This window comes from Neocloeon triangulifer, unplaced genomic scaffold (assembly GCF_031216515.1).
Source record: "Neocloeon triangulifer isolate White Clay Creek 2 clone unplaced genomic scaffold, ASM3121651v1 ptg000003l, whole genome shotgun sequence".
NCBI classification, from domain to species: domain Eukaryota; kingdom Metazoa; phylum Arthropoda; class Insecta; order Ephemeroptera; family Baetidae; genus Neocloeon; species Neocloeon triangulifer.
In genome coordinates, this window is record NW_026775546.1 from 353420 (window position 1) to 368516 (window position 15097).

At 34.9% G+C, this 15097-nt stretch overlaps 1 protein-coding gene across 4 annotated transcripts in view; it reads left to right on the forward strand.

The window, feature by feature from the left end:
• The window catches only part of LOC132192860 (gamma-aminobutyric acid type B receptor subunit 2), a 153701-nt gene that overhangs the window by 76889 nt on the left and 61715 nt on the right, over positions 1-15097 (forward strand). The gene's annotated exons all lie outside the window — the stretch shown is intronic.

Below are 15097 nucleotides of genomic sequence, written 5' to 3' on the forward strand. Positions count from 1 at the left end.
ATAAATGAATCAAATTAAATTTTATTTTATTTACACTTAAATGAGAAAATAAATACGGTTATTCAGCCTTTGTAATTTCTGGAGGTCAGCCAATGTCAGAGCAGTAGAAATAATCAGGGCTCTGAGTGGGTGGAAAGCACAGTCTGCAAATTAACGAGCTCGCATCAAGTGCAATAAAACGTAAACGGAGCTAGCGAAAAAGAAATTAAAAGACATCCGATTAGGATCTTTCGTGCCGAGTAAGAGGATTTAAATTGCGTCGTCCAGATTACAGAATGGCACACCGGCCGCCTTTTAATTTAATTTGCAGAGAATGCGCGGAAAAATGGCGAGGTGGAAAAGCCGCCGCGTTTGCATCTTGTCAAATTGAATTAGAGTTTGCGATTAATTAACTAGTCACGGGAACACACGTTGGCACGCCTGCAGACAAACGTACACATTTTCATGCCCAAGTTGTTTGTGTGTCAAGAAGGCGAACTTTCTCTGAATAAATTATGATAAAGTGTTATCAAAATAACTGCAGTCGCTACTCATGCAAATGAGCTGCCGCACGCAAATTATGCAAATTCGGCAAAACAAGCAAGCATGACGTATTGTGCGCCATCGCGCAAAAATTAATTCAGTCCGCGAGTGGCACATTCATGTTTTCACTTCGGAAGATGCATTTTGAGAGGGATGTTTTGTTTGGCCCAAAATGTTATTATTTCTTCCTCTCGCTCTCCGGTGGTTTGAGTCATTACGAGATTGTTACAGCGAGAGACCATTTCGCGGTCACAGAAATTGTAAGGGGCAAATTAACTTTGTATGTGTGTGTGTAAGTTCAGTCTGATGGGAGTTGCCGAGAAAAGTCTGCAGGCACTTTTCAAGAGAAATAAAAGGAACTTGTCAATATTGCCATAGTTGTGTTGATATTTATTTTTATTAGATTAATAAAAAAGCAACATAGTTGGCGAAGTTCGAAGTAGTGGACTTTCATAACTTTGATTGACGTTTTCCAGTAAAAATTGGAACAACTTAAAAAAAAATATTATATGAAGGACAGGACAACACATTTAGTCTCAACAAAAGAAGGACAACTCTTGATTTTTTCCACCTGAAAAATAATTTTGTTTTTACTTATTTTTGAATTATCTAAAGGGAATTTTTGAAGATTTTAATTTTAATATTTAAGTCAAAAATTTTTTAAGAACCATCAAAGATGTATTTTTTACCCTTTTTTTAAATTCTGAAGCGAGACAACAGTTTTTTTTATGACGGTAAAAAATCGCTCAAAAAGTTAGAATTCACCAACAAGGGTTAATCTGAGGTTCACTTTTCACGCTAATTCATTTTTGAACTTTAAAAGTCTAAAAATCTAATTAGATCTGCAAGAATAATTTACCATTCTATTTTAAACTTACAGAATTAAATCACCAAAAAATCAGTTAAAAAGCAACATTGTGGTACATTCAGACGTTAATAATGACTCTGAACCTAATTTTAAATGTGAAAAAATTAAATAATAATACAGTTTCAATTTTTTTTTCGCTATTTTGATTATTAAATTTTTGGTATGATACGTATTAAATCTATGGTTTAGGCCTTTAATAAATACCATATTGCATGATATTGCACAACTTTCACTGTCGATTCAAACTTCCTTCTCATCGTGTGCGGTTTGGCGATGGTTGATCATTTTTATAGCCCGGAACGTAAACTCTGCACACACATAGCGGTCGACTTCGAGAGGGCAAAGTGGCTAACCTCGGTCGGAAGAATTGCACAATATAGTCGCGGGGAAACTTTTAATTAAAGTGCCGATTAAGACGCGACCGCAGCATCTGTTGCGGTCGGGGAAAATTTTAAAAAACTGGGTCGCCATATTCGCGAGAAGCGATTCCACGGGGTTAATGGAATGTGGGAATTTGTTCCGGCCGAGTGACTCCATAGAAGGATTTTTCCTTGCACCAACAATTCCGAGGCGAGGATTTTGCATAGCTGTGCAAAAACGGCACTTTTGCCGTTCACCACAATGGCGACGAGAGAGCCATTTTAATTAAGATATGCAATAAAAAGTTTACTTTAGCATATTAAGTGGCCAATGCACTCCAGAGATGAGTAAAAATGAAATAATGAGATTGAGATTTTGGCTGTAATAATTTTTTTTAGGATTATCTTCTAAAATTTATGATGAAACTGTTTTTCGAACAGGCATGGCAATTTAATTCAAAAAAATAGATAATTTTTCAAAAAGATTCCCCTGAACATTTTATACCAATAAAATCAATTTTGAAAAAAAATATTATGATTTCCAAATTATCCTAAAAAGTTAAAAAAAAAAAAAATGCCTAATATATGATTTTGAATTAAAATTACATGGTTCGCGTTGTCAGAATAAACTTAAGAGGGAAGGGAATTATAATTGACGATTCTATAGATTCAAATGGGATAAATATAGAAGGTCGGCAGTACGTGTTTTAGAAAATAATCATTTTGATTAAAAAAAGGACATTTGTACGTAGAGTGTCCAAGCGTGCCCTATAGCGGCATAGAAGATGCAAACCGGTGCGACAAAATTCGGATGATCTTTCACTATATTGACAGAACAAATATAAGAAAATTTAAATTTAAAGCAATTAGCACGTAATTTCAAAAAGTATTGAAAGGCTCTTCGTATTGAGTTGCACCAAAGTCTAATATTTACACAAATGGTTCATAGGGATGCAAACCATAACCAGTAAGCTGAAGGGTAATCTGAAAAAATGCACTAACCGAAATTGTAAAAATTTTCGCTGCTTTAATGAATCGGTTTGCAAAAATTTTAGCCTCTCCTGTCTCAAAAGCACTCTATTGCAATTTTGAAAAAGTAAAGTTTTGGAATGTCCTTCTCGTGCGAAAACCCTCTTTGCCTCTTTTTACATAAATAAACTGTCACCTGTGTCAACCGTGAGCGTGAATAAGCACCCGAGAAAATTATGCTCGCTGAGGGACGCGAGCAGGAGACGTGCGCGCGTGAAAACAGGCGCTGGCGCGGAAATGGCGTAAAATAAGGTGCGATGGGGAGGTTATAAAATTTTTAAGTAGGAGCCGTAAAAGTGCGGGTGCGGCCCAGATGTGCGTAAATATTTACAGTGGCTGGGAAAAAAGCGGCCGGGTGCAGCTCTAGCGTTGAGCAGCCCTTTAATCTGGGCCTCGTTCTCGTTTGCCGGGCGAATGCAAATTAAAGCGCAGCTCCGTACTAATGTGTATATTCGGTCCGTCTGGCGTAGACACGCGAAATTAGATGTCCTCTGGCCTTCGTTATTTGCAGCCAACGGGGACGAGACCTCTCGTGCATGCACCACCGAGTGTGTTTGCGCTCGAGTTAAAGGTCACTCACTGTGCACAACTGCGCCCTTTTTTTCCAACTTCGTGATTGGAATTCGCTGCTTTTATGCCCAGAGAAGAGAGGCGTCTATTTCCAGGTCAACTGTTGTCATCGGCGGTTAACCGATGATGAAAGAAAATCGATTAGGAAATGAGAGACGGGATTAACAAGTAGATATATATCATATCTGGGATTGAATTCAAAGGCGGTGGAAATATATTCAACGAGGAATTCAGGCTAGCAAATTTTATTTAATCAAAATTTTGATTTTAGTTTTTTATTTTTAAGACTTACCTGGAATTTTTCTTATTCTTTTCTTACTCTTCTATTTAAAGAATAAAAATTTGGGCCACTGAAATTACATAAATCGGCACTAATATGACATTTAAAAATAAAAAATAAATATCTTCAACGTGTGGATTATTTTAATTTGAACAAAGGTTTTTATGTATGAAATTAAATAAAATGCCAATGCGGAAACAAAATAACAGGAAAAGAAAAAAATTTAAATCATGGCATCATGCATTTTACTGTAGTTGAATTGATAATTTTCTCAAATTTGCATCTGAATCATAATTATATTAATGAAAAGGAAAACTTTTGAAAGAAAACTTATTTTTATTATTAGAAAATTACTGTGGAATCAAGGCTTTGGTGACTGTTTGATTTATTTACAGTTTTATATTTACAAATGTAAAATTGATCATTTATTAATATTCATTTATTAATATTCATTTCTTAAATTATTTAAAATTTATTATGTAAAATTAGTTTAAAATAATAATATTGTGTGTGTGTAATCTATTAAATTTATTAAAAATTATATTTTATTTAATAAAATTTATTGAATTTATTCAATGTTACTTTTAAAAATTAAAAATTAATAATATTTGTGAGTAATTTTCATAAGCTGGCTGTATAAAAAATTCTAGGATTATCATAAATCGAGAGATTTTCTGTTTTTAAACATAATTACACCTGGAAGGAAAAAGATAATCGTTCTTAAACCTAGCAATATTAACATAGCTATGCAGTGATACTACATCCACTCAAGATGTCACAGAAAATTTCTTTAAATGTTAAACCCATTGAAACCATGTAAAGGAGCAGTTTTTATTCCACAGTAATACAATGAGAAAAAAATCAAACAATGGCTGATTTAAATCAGAATCCCTTCCTTTTATTGTTGGAAAAAAAAACGGAACCGTTTAAAGCATGAATTTTGCTAAACCAATCAATTTCTTACTTATTTATTCTCCATTCAATACATTTTTAATAATTTCAAAATTCAGCTTAATTTTTTTGATAAAATTGATTTATTTTGATGGAATCATGAAACACAAACAATAATATTTTGTATTTAAACATTCCAGATATTTATTATAAACTCAAATTTTTTGACCAAAGTCTCAATTTCTCAAATTCACCAAGCCGAAATCTTGAACTGTACGTTCGCCGGTGCAAATTATTCAAATTTTCACGCGAGAGCTGCATCAAGTTGGTTTTGAAACTTTGAGCGAGTGTGCGGAACTCGGCGTGTAATTTGTTCATTTGCTAATCTAACAGAGCTCAATTAGTGCACTCGCTCGAGCCAATTAAACTTTTAGTTACGCTTCTCGGTTTACCTGCCGCTGCGATGGAAATTAATATTTATGAGGGCCCTTTCCGACAGCGAGAATCTGGAGAGGTCCAGTCGCGACGAGGAATTTAATTATACTACGTGTCCGCGTTTGCCACCTGTCTGAATACAAATTTCAATTCGCTCGGCACCCTTGGGAAATTCCGTCTCTTCCGTGATTTTATCGCTTGAAAATTAATAATTTATCCGCCTGAAGAGATTCTAGATTCAAAACTTCAATTATTTAAGGTTCGAAAACTTTCTGATAATTTTAATTAAATTTCCTAATAAACATTTCATTAATTTAAATTAGTACTTTTGACTAAACACCTTTTACGTGGAATTACGTTCCGAGACGCGAGATAATCACAACAGGAATTTTCTAACTTTTTTACACTGGTTTTTGTCTCAGTATCTCGCGTCTCGGAACGTAATTCCACGTAAAAGGTGTTTAGTCAAAAGTACTAATTTAAATTATTTCCCGTTCTGAGTGGTTTCTTTGGGTTTTTTAATTCTCAAAAAAACTATTTCCATTCGTGGTGGACAACAAAGTGGCAGCCCCTTCATTGCGCTGTCGCTTTGCCCGTGCTGTATAAAATCGCAGACCGCGATCAGCAATTGGGGCGCAAAATATCACTCCGGTTTTGCGTGGCTCGGGTGGCGACCGCCGCTCTTCCCTGAGATGAGACATTTACTTTGTGAAAAAAAGGAAGAAAGAGTCGGACGAGGGGGTGGTTCGCTGGTGAAGGCCGCGAGCTCTCTCTTTTTCGTTCTCTGCAGGTTGCTAAGAAGCAGCCAGCAGTCGTATTTGTGCGCCGAGCAAAGCAACATCTTCTCGCAGCTCGCTGCGGGTGGAATTTGATTTGCTAGGCAAAGTGCTGCTGATGAGGCTTCAATAGCCGAAACAGCTGTCCAGCACAAAACAATACGGACAGATTGGGGTGGTTTTAAAGAGTTTTAATTTTGGGAAATTTTCGCCCTCAATTAAAATTGTTTATTATCACAACAGGAATTTTCTAACTTTTTTACACTGGTTTTTGTCTCAGTATCTCGCGTCTCGGAACGTAATTCCACGTAAAAGGTGTTTAGTCAAAAGTACTAATTTAAATTATTTCCCGTTCTGAGTGGTTTCTTTGGGTTTTTTAATTTCATTAATTGTTAAAGTTGTTGTTCTTCATATGCGGAATAAAAAAAAAATAGGTGTTTCCTTGTTGCTTTAAAATACATCATCTTTGTTTGTTTACTGATTTATTTACAATAGCTTAAGATTAAGATTGGAAACCATGAAAGTATAAATTCAAATCTGGGACACCACTTAAAAACACTTTGCTGCCCAGCCAAAATTATTTTAATATTTTAAAAAATTTCTGCTAGGTTGTAATTTGAAAATTTAATTTTTTCTCACTAAGTTGAAATTTTTTTTGTTCATTTTTCAACATTTTCCTTGTTTTTCCATTCTGAATTCATGGTTTTAATTTTTTCTCCTGATTTTTTTGTGATATTTCAGGCATGTCGATATTCGCAGGAAGGAAAACACTAGGCCGGGGAATTTTTCCGAGAAAGTTTTTACGAGTTTTCTGGCATCCCCTTTATATATATGCACACTCACTTTTTGCGGGTGAGTTTGTTTGTTGTGCTGCTCGCGAGTGGTTGATTGGTTCGGCGCGGCTATCGATTCGCGGCCTATTCAATTCCATCGACCCAGACTTCAATCAGATATACCGTCGCATTGGGTCGCCGACGGTGCGATTGCCAGAGAAATGTTTATTTGGAGTTTTCATTAGTGAAAATGAGACACCTCGCTCTTTATCTCCCTTCAAAGATGCTTTCAGTGACGCCGTGTGTCCGGCGGATAAATTAATTTCGATGAAAAGAGCCCGACCCGGTTTTAGCACTGAAAGGCTTGTCGATATTGCAAGAGGTCTCCATGGGAACTGCGCCGGTTATTTTTCCATCCAGGGATTACTTTGTCAGCACAGAGACGAGTCGACCGTGTACTTTTTTTATATACCTCGTCAGTACACGCACCTGTCACGCGGCATTTCCGCAAATATGTGGCTGTGCATTTTCGCGGAAATCTGCACTCACGTATATTTTTCTGAATTAAAAACGCCGGCGACAGATAGAGAGACGGTTTGATTAATGGAGCTCCTGCGGCTGAAAAGCAGATCCGACAGCCGTGAATCGGCACAAATCGATGTGAATATTATTTATTTGCAAAATTTTGTCACTATGATTGATAATTTGAACTATCTTTTATAATGTCTCTTGAGTATATTCTAGGAAAATATATATTTATTCATTTTTACATTTTTTTTTATATCTGACATTTAGTAAATTGAATTAAAATTTTGTTCCGTGACCATTTAATTATATTTGATATGGTTGATTTATAAATTAGTTTTGAGCATCTCCAAAGTCTGAGAGGTTTATTTTGTTGTAAAACAATAAAAATTTCTGAAAATTTATCCACACAGCCAGAAATTTATCCCAAAAAGAAGAAAAGAGTAATTTCATAATAAATTGGTTCAAATGTCTTGTTTTTAAATTTACTCACAAGTTCATCCTGATAATGGTTAATTTTCTAGATTATCTGATTATGATTTTAAATCTGTGACTGTTTCAACAAAAAATCCGCTTTTAAACTTTTATTTTTCAATTCCAGGATATTTTGAGGCTCATTAATAAAATTTATCCAATAGTAACTTTTTCATAATTATAAGAATATTTTATAAAAAATTTTGAAATCCGTTTAAAATTATAGCCATCTTTAATATAAGCAAATGTTAAATTAAAATTTTTAATTAATTTAAAATATATTTTGTCTCCAATAGATTTTGAAAACTAAATTAACTTAAATTGTGTCTTTTTTGGTCTAAAATAGACAATTTTTGCCGGTTACAATTAATTATCAATAAATTCATTCAGAGCATCACTTTTATAGTTTTTCTTTTAAACTAATCAAATCCAATATTCACATATCTGGCTAACCTGTTAGAGTACCTAAATGACGATTGAATAAGATAAAAAAAAAAATTCAATCAAAACAGTGAGCTATACGGAAAGGCTGTTTTTGCACCCAAATCAATTTGGTCACCGACCAAAATCCCCCTGGGAGGTAATAATGAAACTTGAATGCCTGCTCGAATGCGAATGGCATTTTTTGAGTTTCACACGCTTTGAAAAGCGGACACGGCCAATTTAATCGCAGAGCGGCCATTTCCGAGAATACGAAGCATATCCGAAGGCGATTAAGCGGCGGCGACCGCACATACATACAACTTGATCTTTGATATTTATTCTGATATTTAATGGCTGAGTGAGCGCAATGGAGTGCAAACGCGCAGATAAAGACTCGACCGCAATTCACAAAGCCGCAAAAAGCCGGTCGGTCTAACTCTGCCGGGGGGATGGATGGAAACCCTCCACATCGCCTCTTTCTCTCACTCGAAATTGCGAAATGATCGCGCACTTTTTCCCCAAAGACAAGACAGCTCGGCACGCAAAAGCGACAGCTATTATATTAGCTGACTGGCAGTTGCAAATTTCATTTCCGCAGCTCACCAAAACGCCGCCGATTAAGCCGGGAAAAGGTTTTTCCTCTTTGATACTTGTTGACGTGACTCTCGAGCTGCCAGCCAAACCTTCCACATTGCAAATTTTTCACTTCATTTCCTGCTCGATTTGCAGTTTTTTAAAATGAACAAAAAGTAGACCATGACTTCTTATGCTTGTAATGGGAATTTCTATAAAAAAAGTTTGCAATAGAATGCTATAGATTGGTGTTTTTTCCAAATTTTAGTGATGCATAACAAGATTAAAGAACAATTCAATCTGATGGCATTGATTGCCAAAAAGACTCTAAACATTCTTAAGCTTCTATTGATTTTTATTTTCCAGATTGTTACAAATATGTACATTGTTTGCATTGAATTGTTGAAATAATTTATTTATAAAAAAAAGAAATTGTAGTAAAAAATTCAAAGAAAATTAAAACCAAAGCATTTCAAAATGCTCAAAAATACAGTCTTGGAATTTCAATAAGTGTTCAATTTATTTATTTTTTTATTTTTAGTAAAATTAGAGAAACCATTTTGAAATAGCATAAAACAACTCAACAAACATTCATTTTTATTTTTTAACTCATTTAAGAGCTTATAATAATATGAAAAACTTAACAAAGAGGCATTTTTTTACCAGTCCATAGCAATTACTTCAACGCTATTTGTTCAGATATTCCAGGAATTTCATTTCATGTTGATATTATATTATCCCTTAAAACTTTTGATGAAGTTTGATGTGCATAAAAAACTTTCTTCATATTTGTCTTCCTTAAGAAGACGGCATTGTGAAATTAAGAAAAAAGTTTTCCTGACAAAATTTTACGAACTTAATAACTATGCACGGAATTTTAGATTTGAATTTATTCATCACATTAATTAATAAAACTTGCTAGCAAAATTACTGAAATAACTGCTTTAAATCATATATAAATTTCCTAATTATCAGTGAATCCTTTTGAAGTTCTAGTTAGTATAATGAATAAATATCAAGCAGAAATTACGAACCATGACAAACATTTTCTAATTAAACTTTGACTTTTCCTTAAAACAGCGATAATCAATAATTTTCCCCATTAATTTATTTCTTTGTCAGGAAAAAAACGAAGCTAAATTCGGAATCCACTGAGCTTGCGAGCCAATTTCCAATCGAATGAAACTCATTAGATTAGACGGCGTCCTCTCTAGAAACGACGAAAACCCTCCCTTCGCTACATTAACAAATTAGGTGAAAAGGGACGACGAGTTGCCATTGCGGGCCGCACACTTTGCCAACAAAGGAACCTCATTTGAAATTTGCAGAGGGCAACCAGAGGAAATTCAGTCCGACGGACCGCAGACCTCTATCACGGGTCAGCCACACACACACATGCGTGCACGTGGATAAAAGTAATTGTGCCGATAATGAAGTAATAAGAACGAGAGCTGCGTGTAGAGATGGAGCTCATCAGCCTGTGTGTGTGTCGGAAAGAGAGAGAAGAGTCTGTCTCGGCTTGAGCTGCAGAATCGATTTTAGCAGCGTCCCTGCGCCCTAGCGGGCCCCTCTCTTTTCTCGGCGCGCGAAGCCCTCGGCGAATTGCAGGCCCAAAACTCGTCGGAAACTCCGGGATGTTTTGATTGCTGCAATATCACCCTAATTTAGCCGTGAAGAGCTCTTTCGCGGACGTGCCCCAGTTTTATATATGTGCAGTACCTCAGAAGGAAGATGGAAGAAGCGGGGAGAAACTTTTCTTCCTGTTTCGAAAAAGTATTTTTCGTAGCAAAAGAGGGTTTGGGGAATGGTTTTGAGAAGTTTTTGCATGACAAATCGAACAAAGGGAATTGAGAGATTGGGCGGGAATATTGAAGTAGAGATTGAAAAGGGAAGATGTTTCCGTTTCTTTTAGTATTCCCAATCTATCAATATAAAGAAGAAAAAATACAAAAATCGCCGAGAAAAAAAGACTGTTAAATATTCTATTTATCATATACATTTGTAATTGAACTAATATTAATTTGGGGATTCATTCATCGGAGAGCTCCTTTTGCGAGCTGAAAGTAGGACGAAATTTTATCCTTTCGCGGGGCGTGCGAATTATGGCGGAGAGTTATGATTTGTCACTAAAATCAAATTTTTTTTATCACAAGAATAATTAAAAATCAAATAAATTATAAATGTGTATTATCAAAAATAAAATATCAAAAATGTTTAATATAAATTTGTTAAATCATTTTCCTTTTTTAATAAAATTAGAATAATGTTAATCTTGTTTTTGGATCAAACAATTTTTTATAAGTAGGACAATCCCGATTCTCTTCATTTTCACAATATAAACCAGCAGTGTTTTTTTTTTCTAAATTAAATATTAAGTCTGCGCATACCTCATTTTATACAAAAATTTTATTTTATATTCTAATGTTTAATGAAACTGATTATGAAAAATTTTAAATTTATATAATTAAATTTACAAGCCGATATAAATTTATATGCAGAAGGAGAGAATTCTGAGGCAAAATCACGCCTTCCTTGGCGTTGCAATCTTCCGCTCTATCAGGGATTAAGTTATTTGGTTTAAAAAATCTTCCTAAAAATAAATATTCTTTTAATACCAAAAAATAAAAGAATTATAAAGAGATCGGGTATATAAAAAAACTGGGAAATTTCAAATCCAAAATATATTATTAACAGAAGCAATCAAATTTGGATTTTTGGAATTTCAAAATTTTTATCAAAAAGTTTGTAAATTAGTCTGCATTTGAGTTGTCGCGTGTTAGCTTCACTAGCCGCCAACGCAGCTAGCTACTAAGCCCTGGCGCCTCGACAAGGCCCGCGACCTGACCAGGGAAAAATTTTTGGTGTTCTCTGGCCAGAAGAACTTTTTTTTTTAGTTTTATTTCTACCTACAACTACATCTCCACCCAATTACAACCAAAATACTAAAAATGAAAAAACAATTACTTACAAATTCTCAACACAATACCTTTTGCAGCTGTCTTCTTCTTCTTCTTCTTCTTCTTCTTTTTTCTTTCTTCGTAAAAAAAAAACGTAAAATAACGCACACACTAACACTGGCACAACCGAATTAAACGGGGAACGGTGAACGGTGGGGGGGTTTACGATGACCCAGAGGTGAGGCCCTGAGCGTCACCTGCTGGGGCGCGGGGCTCGAACCCGAGCCGTGGGCCACCACGATAACCGAATTCTGTAGTAGCGTTTACTACATATGCGAGACCGAAATCGGGTCCCTACCAACTTCCAGAGACCTTTCAGGGCGTACGGTACCCTTGAGACATGCAACCCCGATGCCGCGACCTAATTACCTCAAATTCCGAAAATACCTAATTAGTGCATGGATTACAAATACATGATCATTAAATAACAAGAACACAATAAACACTGGCACAACCGATTTTAGGGGAACAGTGAACGGTGGGGGGCTTACGATGACCCAGAGATGAACCCTGAGCGTGACCTGCTGGGGCGCGGGACTCGAACCCGGGCTGTGGGCCACCGCGATATCCGACTCTGAGAGACCGGGAAAATCGCGTCCCTAACCAACTTCCGGAGACCTATCAGGGTGTACGGTACCCTTGAGACATCCAACCCCGATGCCGCGACCCAATTACCTCTTAACCTGATAATACCTAAATAGTGCACGGATTACAAATACAGCATCATCAATTTACCAAAAATACATATAAATAAATAATATTTTACAAATACATGAAAAAAGAGATCTCTCTTCATTCTTCAATCTTCTCTCTTCGCTCTTCTCTCTTCTCTCTTCTTTCTTCTTGGGGCCCCAATCACGATGATATCCTAGAAAATACACACTGACAAAAGTACATGGTTAATAATTAAATATACAATACAGCATCATCAATTTACCAAAAATACATATAAATAAATAATTTTTTACAAATACATGAAAAAAGAGATCTCTCTTCATTCTTCAATCTTCTCTCTTCGCTCTTCTCTCTTCTTTCTTCTTGGGGCCCCAATCACGATGATATCCTAGAAAATACACACTGACAAAAGTACATGGTTAATAATTAAATATACAATACAGCATCATCAATTTACCAAAAATACATATAAATAAATAATTTTTTACAAATACATGAAAAAAGAGATCTCTCTTCATTCTTCAATCTTCTCTCTTCGCTCTTCTCTCTTCTCTCTTCTTTCTTCTTGGGGCCCCAATCACGATGATATCCTAGAAAATACACACTGACAAAAGTACATGGTTAATAATTAAATATACAATACAGCATCATCAATTTACCAAATATACATATAAATAAATAATTTTTTACAAATACATGAAAAAAGAGATCTCTCTTCATTCTTCAATCTTCTCTCTTCGCTCTTCTCTCTTCTTTCTTCTTGGGGCCCCAATCACGATGATATCCTAGAAATACACACTGACAAAAGTACATGGTTAATAATTAAATATACAATACAGCATCAATCATAAAAAATATGCATAAATAAATTATTAGTAACCAACACCAAAATCTCACACACACACATGCATACCCTCCACCCCCTATAAAATCTACCACCCGCCGAGCCGTAGCAGGACTCCCCAGGCTCATCGCGGGGCAGAAGGCTTTGCGGTGCACCCCTCAGTCCATCATTGGAGCCGGATTTACTATCCGCAAGCGGTTACCCTACCTCAGGACCCTCAGGTGCACCCCTCCACCCCCCAGAAGCGACCCACTCCCCCAGAGGTCCCAGACACATCCCGCCACGACGACGGCCTACCTAACACTGACGCCGATGACGCAATATACCGATCATATGGCTATTAGTGGGCGTTTTTCTCGCAGCTGATTGTCCGCTTCCTTACACTTTTATGTTGAGTTACAGTGTTTGTGTGCTTTGTGCTCCCTCAAAATGTGTTTTTATTGTGCATGTGTGCGTTTTTAGTGTTAAATAGTAAAATATTCGCAATTCTTTCTGTTCGTATCCACATTTATGGTTAAATATGGCTGTTAGTGGGTGTGTTTCTACAGCTGTTTGGCTTCATTTATTTCACTTTTAGTGCTCGTGTTACTGTGTGCTGTTGTGCTGCCTCAAGAAGTGCTTTATTTTGTATTGATGCTATTTTTTGGTGAGTATTTTACGTTTTCATGTCATTTTATTCTTCGTTTAGAGCCTTAGACGGTGATTGGTTTTTTTCTTTCTTAAATTTAGTCATCACTTAATTTGCCTTTTTTTGTTTTCAACCTCTCGCTCATTACCAAAATTCACCAGCCGTGAATTTTTCAGAGGAAATAGTTTTCATGCTAGAACTTATTTTAATTTTTAAATGATTTATCAACATTATTTATTAATTTTTAGACCATATTATGTACTAAATTATATAAGCATGCTTATATATTTTAATTTATATGGTTAAATCAATAAAGGTTTTATTCACATTTTTAACGGTTTTATTTAATTCTACATAATTAAAATTCAATTATATCTGCATTGGTGTTTCAATTTGGTTTCTGAGCAGAAAAATTGCAAGCAGATTTTTCGTAGTGCAGGAAAAAAATTCTTTTGAAATAGTTAACAGTTTAAATCACAAACAGATATCAAAAGAAGAGAAGAATTATTTTAAATAAATTAAATTGGCTTCTACAGAATAAGGCGTAAAGTTAGAAGCGAAAATATTTTAGTGCTCTCATCCCTTAAGTTCTTACACCATGGCTTATTAATTAGATAAGGAGCAAGTACTGATAATAATTATACTTTTTATAGTTTGGAGCATATAAAAATAAGAAGCCTCAAGGGCATGAAATTGATATGAACAAAATTTAATAAAATAAGATCTTCAAAATATTTAAAAAGATGTTAATCATAATATTTAAATGAGCGTTATTGAACACTGACGGTAAAAATGGAGCGTTCGCGGCCGCTGTTGTCGTGGCCGGAGACGCTGGTTCAGCTGGCAAATAATGTAAACCGAAAAGAAATTAAATTTGATAAATATTGCAAATTTAACATAACTACGGGTCATAAGGTATAAATATTGTATATAATTATATATATATATTTTTTTTAGGTTTTAGTTATATAGAGAATTTGAGCATTTTTAATTTATTTTTCAATTGAGAGCTTACATTTTTAAGTTTATGTGAGCTGAGATTTTTCGACTTTAATGTGGAGATCCTGGTTCAGTTTCTAAATGTTGGTTCCTAATTTTAGAAAGTAAGTTAAATAATGTGTATTTAAAGAACTTTGATGCATTTCTTTGCAGTTTAAAACTAATTTCATAATTTGTATATTAACATAGGTTAATTTGCTTACAAATAGGAGAGCATTTATTTGTGACATAAGTTTGTTGGAAAATGAAAAATGATCCAAGATGTTCTGTTAAAGCCCAAATATACATTGTTTAATTCAAATTTGAGGTTCACTGAAGGCAACTAATTTAGAAAATTACAACGGATTCACTTAGAAGAAGCTATTTTTGTAAATAAAATTTCTTAAAGAAATAAATAACCTATTTAAAATTTCAATAGAAAGATCAAAAATTTTATTTAATAAAAATTATCTTTTTCAACTAAAATCGCGCAAAAAATTGGCGTCTTACTAGAACT